The sequence below is a fragment of the Dermacentor andersoni genome, chromosome 11, assembly GCF_023375885.2.
Source record: "Dermacentor andersoni chromosome 11, qqDerAnde1_hic_scaffold, whole genome shotgun sequence".
NCBI lineage: Eukaryota > Metazoa > Arthropoda > Arachnida > Ixodida > Ixodidae > Dermacentor > Dermacentor andersoni.
The window spans coordinates 7020833-7029564 of NC_092824.1; the positions used below are offsets into that span (position 1 = coordinate 7020833).

General features: G+C 46.9%; 1 pseudogene; it reads left to right on the forward strand.

The window, feature by feature from the left end:
* The first annotated feature begins 2372 nt into the window (after positions 1-2372).
* Positions 2373-3311, forward strand: LOC126517651 (programmed cell death protein 6 pseudogene; annotated as a pseudogene).
* The last annotated feature ends 5421 nt before the right edge of the window (positions 3312-8732 follow it).

An 8732-nucleotide genomic window follows, 5' to 3' on the forward strand; every position in this document is an offset into this window, starting at 1 on the left:
ATGCGTTCGCGAGCTCACCCATGAATGCACTGGTAGTGCGCCGTTCATCAAACGACGTCCCGCCAACTTGTGTCACTCAATACGTTTGACGAGGAGACAATTCTCAGCGTTCGCAGCCTTCGGCGCACAACGTTTCTTGTCTCTGAGGCCAAGCACGGACCTGTAGGCAGTGCCACTAGATGGCGCATCATGACCAGAAGGAAGCGCGAGGGAAGAGCCCGCTGGCCGCGTGACGCATTTCTCAGCATTCGCACGCACCGGCACGGCATGCATTTCGGAGGCCACGTGCAGGCTTCGCGGCAGCGCTGCTACAATGTTCTTAGGGAAGGGAGAAAGAGGAGTTCCTCTGCTGCACACATCTCACACATAAGCCACTTAGACCATGGGAATGTGTTGTGTCGCTATATTAGACAGATTTAGTTTAGCGTTTGCAACCGAACGCAAAAGTATTACGTACGTAAAGAAATAGCCTTTTCCTAACTGCGCATGCTCGGGACATTATTGGGTTTCTGCGTTTTACGTGCGCTAAGATAACGTACGTTATTTGGCGAATTTAACGTCCATAATGTTTACGGACGCTAAGAATTAGCGTTGTCGAACATGCATGGCGGCACCCGTGGCTTTGGATTCAGCGTGAATTGTCGTGATGGCTACGGTCTCACTCGCGGTAATCGCCAGTAGCTATTACAATGAGTTTTCGCTTGCTCTAAACTCACCTGAAAGGTTAGTTATGAGTGCATAGCGCGTCCATTTACTGAGATCGTTCGGTGATTCTGGCGCCCGCACGCCCAACGAGACGCGTCCACATAGCAACATAAGGATGATTGCTAATGGATCGTCTTGGCTTGCATAAGCTTGGCACGAGGCACCAGACGGCGCCCTGTTTTATAACGTTTTCTTTACGTTTATGTTTCTATGAGGTAAACTAAAAGACTTCAACGGACACGCACCGTAACGTGCCCCAAAGGTGCTTACGTTTAACGTACGTAAGGCGACAAACTCTATTCTAAAACAGTCTATTGATTCAATGCTAAACGCATTACCGCGGACAGTGATCGCGAGATAGGCTCTACCGATTAAAAAAAAAAAAACATCTTTAGCAAGATAGCAAGGGGAACATGTATCAGTAAGTCATACATATTTTTTTTCTTATGCTCAGTGCTCCGAGAGTTATTGATTATGTAAGTCATTCTAAACTTTTTCGAATGAGATCAATGCTTCTGCAGTCCTTTTTCTAGTCTAGAAGAAGCAGTGGATATTGAGCAGGAAGTTTCAGTGCCAAAACTGTCGTTGAAACAGTAATTCACACACGCGCGTAGTAATGTTTAAGAAAAAAGAAAAACCGAGTAGAGGATTACTATTTTTACAATTGAGAAACTAACGCGTTCAGCAGAAACTTCTTCTGTTATTGGGCGTGCAGCCACAATGTTGTATTTGCGATCGTTACATTTAATATCGCATCGCATTCTCTGCCATATAATTTTGATCAACCTCCATAGGGGGTATGACCCATACATTTATTGAAGAAAACTTTGACGATTTTCCCCATGCTGCCATTTTTCATCATTATAAAAGAGGCATCTGCAAAGGACAGCTAGTCCTTTGTAATCTAGCCATTCGCAATGTTCTATTTTTGGCAGCCTTTTCTCTAGAACATTACCATAGGTACGTTGGTGGAGGTGTATTGAGATTTATAATTGAATCAGGACAATATCCTTGCTAAATTAGGAAATTCTTACTGAGTTTATCATTTTTTATCATTACAAAATGTCTCAAGAGTGTTTATTTTAGACGAATTATTGTTTCAACTCGCCCGATATTTGGCCAATCCCCAATAGTGGGTAAGAATCACTCGTAGATGGAACTTAACCAACCAATATTGCCTCGTAGGTCCCGCTAACTCCTCTATGCCATATCTCCAAATAACCTGAAACTATTGACCGTTCTTTATGAAACTGCCGTCCGTTCCCAACCTAGCGAAAAAAACGCTTCAATATTTCATTCCGAAAATTAGGGATTATTTTAAACACTGAAAGCATCGTCGGCTTTAGGGCCTCTACATTTGGCTTTACCCACAGGAGCGTATGCACGGCCATCTGCTGTTTCCTTTATGGCACAAGGAGAACACCTGGTTAATTTAGTGCTTTTTTTGTTATTATGCTGGAAAATTGTAGTGAAAATTATTTAAGTATATTTCCTTCTAATTTGCTTTCCTTTACACGTATTCCTCTAAGGAACAAAATGTCTGTAAACTTATTTTTTTCTGCTTTAATTTATTGTACAATTTCAACCGCTCCCTCACGTATACTTTTCGCTTCCCCCGCCCCACCCGTTTAATTGCCGGCATCTTGGCCAATCTCCGGTAGCGGGTAGGCGGCATATTATAGAAAGCAATCCCGGACGGTGGTCTCGTCACTGAACTTGGAGCAGCGATAAAGGGCGACACCTAAGCGACGTTTCCCGAAGGGTAATCACAATCAGCATGTACGGCCGAGGTCCACCCCCGCCTCCCAGATCCGACACTGGATACTTGCAGGAGATGTTCAATAACGTCGACAAGAACAGGAGCGGGAAGATCAATGCGACGGAGCTGCAGAGTGCCTTGTCCAACGGCACCTGGAAACCGTTCAACCCCGACACGGTGCATCTGATGATAAATATTTTCGACCGCAGCCGCACTGGTACGATCAACTTCCAAGAGTTTACATCCCTGTGGAACTACATCAATGATTGGCTCAAGTGCTTCCAGAGCTTCGACAAAGACCGGTCTGGCACCATTGACAAGCGCGAATTGCATGACGCTCTGACCAGCTTCGGCTACCGCTTGAGCGAGCAAACACTCGACACCATGCTGATGAAGTATGACAAGGATCGGAAAGGCTCCATCAACTTTGACGACTACATACTGTGCTGCGTTAATCTCCAGACCCTGACCACGGCCTTCCGGAATGAGGACACAGATAGGGATGGTTTCATAACGCTTAGCTACGAAGGTTTTCTGAAACTGGGCCTCAGCCTAAATTGATGATGACCGTTTTGTGCTGGTGCCTAGAAGGGAACGACCACTCTGCAGAGAAGTCCTGCATTCACAGAAGACGTCTTTTATATCTTTTCTTTTCCTTTCTTTACGGCGTCTCCTCTCTCCCTCAAGAAAAAAAAAAAACAGCGTATGCTTTTTTGGAAGCACAAAGGCTGAGGACATTTAAGATCGGTGGAATACATTACCGACCACCCTTAAAAATTAGGCCGCACCGTTGAGCTGCTGGAGTGCATTTTTTTTTACTACGAAGTAAAGGCTTCATTAACATGCACTGTGTCTGTATATATTTCTTGCCTCCCAATAAAATTATAGAAAGAATGGCGGTTTTATAACTTCAGGAACTGTGTTTCTTTTACTGTAATGGGAGATTTCGCACCCGGCATTGCAGTCTTTTTTAGAGGTGTTTCTCGTGAGGCACCTGTATTCCACTTATTTCTTTGTGCCCCACAAGAATTCTCACATTATTTATTGTAATAGTAAGTTCTTAAATGACCAATGGTGCGCAGTGGGAAATGAACGTCGTAGAACGAGAGTAGTCAGTCGTCATTGGTCACCATTCATGAGCTTCCTGTGTACATAATCGGCTTAAATATAAAGAACGTACTCTATGAAAAATAGCGATAACGTGGACTCATTTACTGACCAAACTCAGTAGCTTCCAGGCCATTCTTTTTTTTAAGTTCTACCTCGAACATAAGGACGCTGTAAGGCCCGTTTTCCACACAGTCACATCGGGCACACCAGCAGAACGTTATTGCCACCATGTGTGGTCTAGCACATGGCGTTTACTCAGAGCATAAATGCCACTAGGAATGAGGGATTGAAATATTAGATCCATCTAAGGGGGAAGTTGTATGCTAACGATGGGGGGCTATTTGTAGTTTATTAATCGTGGAATTTTACGTTTATATCCACAACATTCAAGCGGCATTTTTCTCACTGCACCGGTGGAAAATAATGCGATTAGCATTAAAGAAAGTCAGCGACACAGCGTTTGGCTCCAAATGTCTTTTATATTTATTTATTTAGATGTACCTTATTGGGACCTAGAGGCATTGCGTAAGGGGGGAGAGTACACTCAAAGGTTATACAATAATTAGAATACATATGACAATACATATACAAAAAATGCAATGTACGAAATGCGCTAACATGCAGTAATGTAATGCGACAATTTGTTAAACAACAAACCAAATGCCTTAGAACCTCAGAGGTGGTAATTCATAGCGGTAATTCTGACATTTCCATAGCTTCGGCTGTATGAGAAAACCCGGACTGCGGGATCTGTCCACTTTGTTATGACGCTCACTTGCCAGGGTCGGCCGTGATCATGATGGCATGACGACGACCGTATGGCGACGATGCATTGGCGATAGTGAAATGACGAATGACGATGACGAATGACGGAGATGATAATTGGATGAGAAAGCTAGAATGATTATGGAGTAACGACAATAGAATCAAAACGTAGGTGTCAGAAAGCGAGTATGACGGTAATGGCTTACCAACAGTGCTGTATTCACAACTAAATGACAACAGCAAAGTCACGATGGAATGACAATGAAGTAACGACAACGATGGAACAGCGAAGTTGGTATGATGACAATGGTATGACGGCATGACGATGAATGTACGACGATGATGGCTTGCCGAACATCGGACGACGTCCTTTGAATGATCATGATTATGGCGTTTAGTATGACCCGCAGTTCATTGGCAAGAAGAGAGGCTTAAAGCACCAGGAACGATATTTATTTTGAGCCATTCTGGTAGATTCTCGATGCACGTGCTCAGGAGCACGAGCTCTCTCGTGGAAGGAGGCACTTCTTGGATCCCGGACAGTGCCGAGCTTACTTCAACAATGGAATTAAATGGTATCACGAACAACTAGAAGCTACGTGTGGCGAATGTAAGAGGTTAGATAACAGACTAAAAATATTTGAAGAAGGAAAGAAAGGCAGATAAATAATATTTTTACGGGGATGTTGGGAGTATAGGCAGACTGTATTTACAACATACATACAGCCAGAATGAATGCGATTAAGATTTCTGACCAGCAACAACACGCAGTAGCCAGGGTCTCGCGATCTTCTTCTTCCTCTTTCTTGTTTTATCCTTCCGTAACAGGACCCCCGGGTACTGAAGTGCCGTCTCGGCGTATGTTAGTTGAAGAACTGCGAGCGAAGTATGGCTTCGGCTGCGAAACGTGCACGATGTCAACAGGCGTCGGACTTGGCGATGGATGAAACTGTAACGGCGAGATGTCGTTATTGACATCGTTAGCTTGAGGTAGGACTTCATAAGGCCCTGTGTAGAGAGAGAAGCTTGTGGGAGAGGCCGAGCTGACGACACGGTGACCAAGAGAGCACCGAAGCACCTGGGGCGAACTTAACATTGCGATGGCACCGGTCGTAACGGTCTTTTTGTATATGCTGCGAGGCTAATAAAGAAAATCGGGAGACTTGATGCGCCATGTAAGCGCGATCGATGACTTCACGAACGTACTCAGTTGAAACAAGTGGCACAAAAGGTAGGATGGTGTCAAACGGCAATGTGGAGTCGCGACCATAGTAAAGATTAACGAATGAATATCCTGGGGTGTCATGTCGGGATGAGTTATGCGAGAACGTCACGTAGGCCAGCGTGGCATCCTAGTCGCGGTGATTGTTGGAGATCTACATCTACACCATCGTTGTGAGTTTTCGGTTCAGACATTCCGTAAGACCGTTGATTGGTAGGTGGTAGGCCGTGGACCCCTCGTACTCAGTGTCACAAGAGCGGAGGAGGTCGTCCACAACTGGAGACAAGAGCGAGCAGCCGCGGCTCTAAGTAACTGTCGATGTCGTGCCCCATGGTGGAGAATGACGTCGTGGAGGAGAAAATCGTCGACGTCTGTTGCGCAACCAGTCGGCAACGCCTTTGTTATCGTGTAACCTGTCGCGTAATCAGTAGCGACGGCGATCTAACTAATCCATCTAGTCGTCGTCGGAAAAGGGCCAAGCCTACGCGAAAGAACGGTTCAGAGGGGAGTTCAAATTTTTCATTTATTTATTTTATTGAGAATACCCCTACAGGCCCTCTCGCAGGAGGGTTTTACAATTGGGTGAAGTCGTGCGACCGGTGGCAGGGGATGTTTCTTCCGGCACTGACACAATTCGCGAGTTGCGACATAACGATGGAGAGAGCGGTGGAGACCCGGCAGGAGAGCCCATGTCGTACGTGGGCGTATGTAAGGAAATTCGAATGTGTCCCGCCGTCGGTGCATCATGAAGTTGTTCTAGAACGACGAATCGCAGATGACGAGGAAAGACGAGGAGCAATTCAGGGGCGTCAGGGTTGATATTGCGACAGTGGAGGATGCCGTCGTGCAGCTCGAAAATGTGGCACGCGCCATCGGTGCTGCCAGATTGCACTCCTACGATGCTGGGCTGGAAGGATTGATCGCGTTGTTGTTCAGCGCTCATGTCGGATATGCTAGTAACAGCCATCACGCAGGCCACTGAATCATGCCCAACAGGATAAAGATGAATCCACTGGGTGACGAGAGAGGCAGTCAGCCTTCCTGTGCAGACTTACCGACTTGAGTTTGACTATAAATGAAAATTTCTGGAGCCGCAAAGCCCAGAATCTAAGCCGTCCTCTCGGGTCCTGGAGGAAAGACAGCCAGCAATTGGCGTGGTGGTCGGTGACAACCGAAAACGACCGGCCGTACAAATATGGCCGGAACTTGGTGACGGCCCTAACTAAAGCCAAGTAGCCTCGCTCAGTGAAGGAGTTATTTCTATTGGGAGGCAACAGTAGGCGGCTGGCGTAAGCTATCACACACTCGGTACGATTCCGCTGTTGTGCGAGAACCGTGCCGATGCCGTGGCCGCTTCCGTCAGTGTGGACTTCGGTCGGTGCAGATGGATCAAAGTGCGCAAGTATGGGAGGGGTGGTCAGAAATCCGATGAGAGCGTCGAACGCGTGAGCCAGTTCCCGGCCCCATAAGAATGGCGTGGGGTTCTTTAGAATATGTGTCAAAGGCCAAGCGACGTCGGCGAAGTTTAGATGATACGGCGCAAGTAAGAGCATAGGCCAACGAAGCAGCGCTCGTCATAAGCATAGAAACTGCGAACGGCGTGAAGATTTTCCGGATTTGGCTGTACACCGGATGCGTTAACTAGGTGTCCTAACACGGTAACCTGACGGTGCCAGAATTGCCATTTCGTGGAGTTCAGTTGGAAGCGGGCTTTTCGGAAGACCGCAAGAATCGCAGCGAGTCGGGTAAGATAGCTGCCGAATGTGGGAGAAAAAAATAACAGTGGGTCTATTAGTAGCCTCGCAGGAGAGAGTCCATCATACGTTCAAATGTCGCAGGAGCATTGCATAGGCCAAAAGGCATGACTTTGAAGTGATATAAGCCACCAGGAGTGATGAAGTCCGTCTTGCCGGGGTCTATTTGATCCACTGAACTTTGCCAGTCGCAGGATTGAAGATCAATGGACTAAAAATATTTTGATCCGCGCAAGCAGTCCAAGGCGTCATCGATGCGTGGTAGTGGGTAGACGTCTTTTCGTGTGTTCTTGTTTATATAGCGATAAGAGACGCAAAAACGCCAGATACCATCTTTTTTTTTTTTTTCACGAGGACGACAAATGAAGCCCGAGCGCTGGCTGATGGTTCGATGACCCCTTCGCGGAGCATTTTGTCCACTTCTCATTGGGTGATTCTACGTTAAGCATGCGAGACATGATAAAGACGCCGACAAATAGTATTCGTGTCTTCAGTGTTTATATGGTGGTGAACAAAAGCTGTTCGGCCTAAAGGACTGTCACCGAAATAAAAGATGTCGCTGTGCGATTCGAGCACGATACCTATGTCCATGGCCTATGGGGAGGTGAGGTAATGTGGAATCATTTTCGCGAACTCATCCGTTAAGGAACCAAGGCTGTCAGCGCTAATAAACCACTCTCGGCATTCAGACTCTCAATCTTAAATTCGGAAGTACTAGAAACCCTGGCCAAGAACGTGCCGGCCGAAAGCATTTGAGGGCACCGCGTGAAATTCAGAAGCGGAAGAACGACGTCGTTATTAGTAACCGTGACCAGCGTATGTGGATCAGGAACGCTCCGATTCAAAAGCACGTCGACGATGGAGCGAAGCCCGTATTCACCGTCAGGGACCGGGGCTGTGCGGTCAAGCGACATAAGCGACTGCCTCGGATGACAGACGCGCATCTTGAAGCGAGCACAAGTGCGGTGCGGTGGTGCTCGGAGCATCGGCGAGTTGAGCCAGTTCCAACGGAAGAACGCCAGTCGCGCAGTAGATAAGAGCAGAATGAATGGATAAAAAGTCCAAGCCAAGGATAACGTCGTGAGGGCAGTTGTCGATCACAGCAAAGAGAACAGAAATAGGGTGGCCGGCTATACTTAAACGCGCAGTACACATAAAAAAAAGCAGCACGCCGCCATTGGCCACACGAAGCACTCGGGCAGCTGCTGCGGTGAGAACCTTCTTTAAACGTCTCTGTAGGCTAGCACTCATCACAGATACGTGGGCTCCAATGTCGACGAGTACTTGGACAGGTACGACGTCTATTTAATTATCAGTTACGCTTCCCTTTGTGGCCAGACAGGGGATTTGCTGCAGTAGTAGGAAACTCAGCACCACCTCCAAAGGCTGCGTTTGTTCGCTTTCCGAAAGGGTGCGG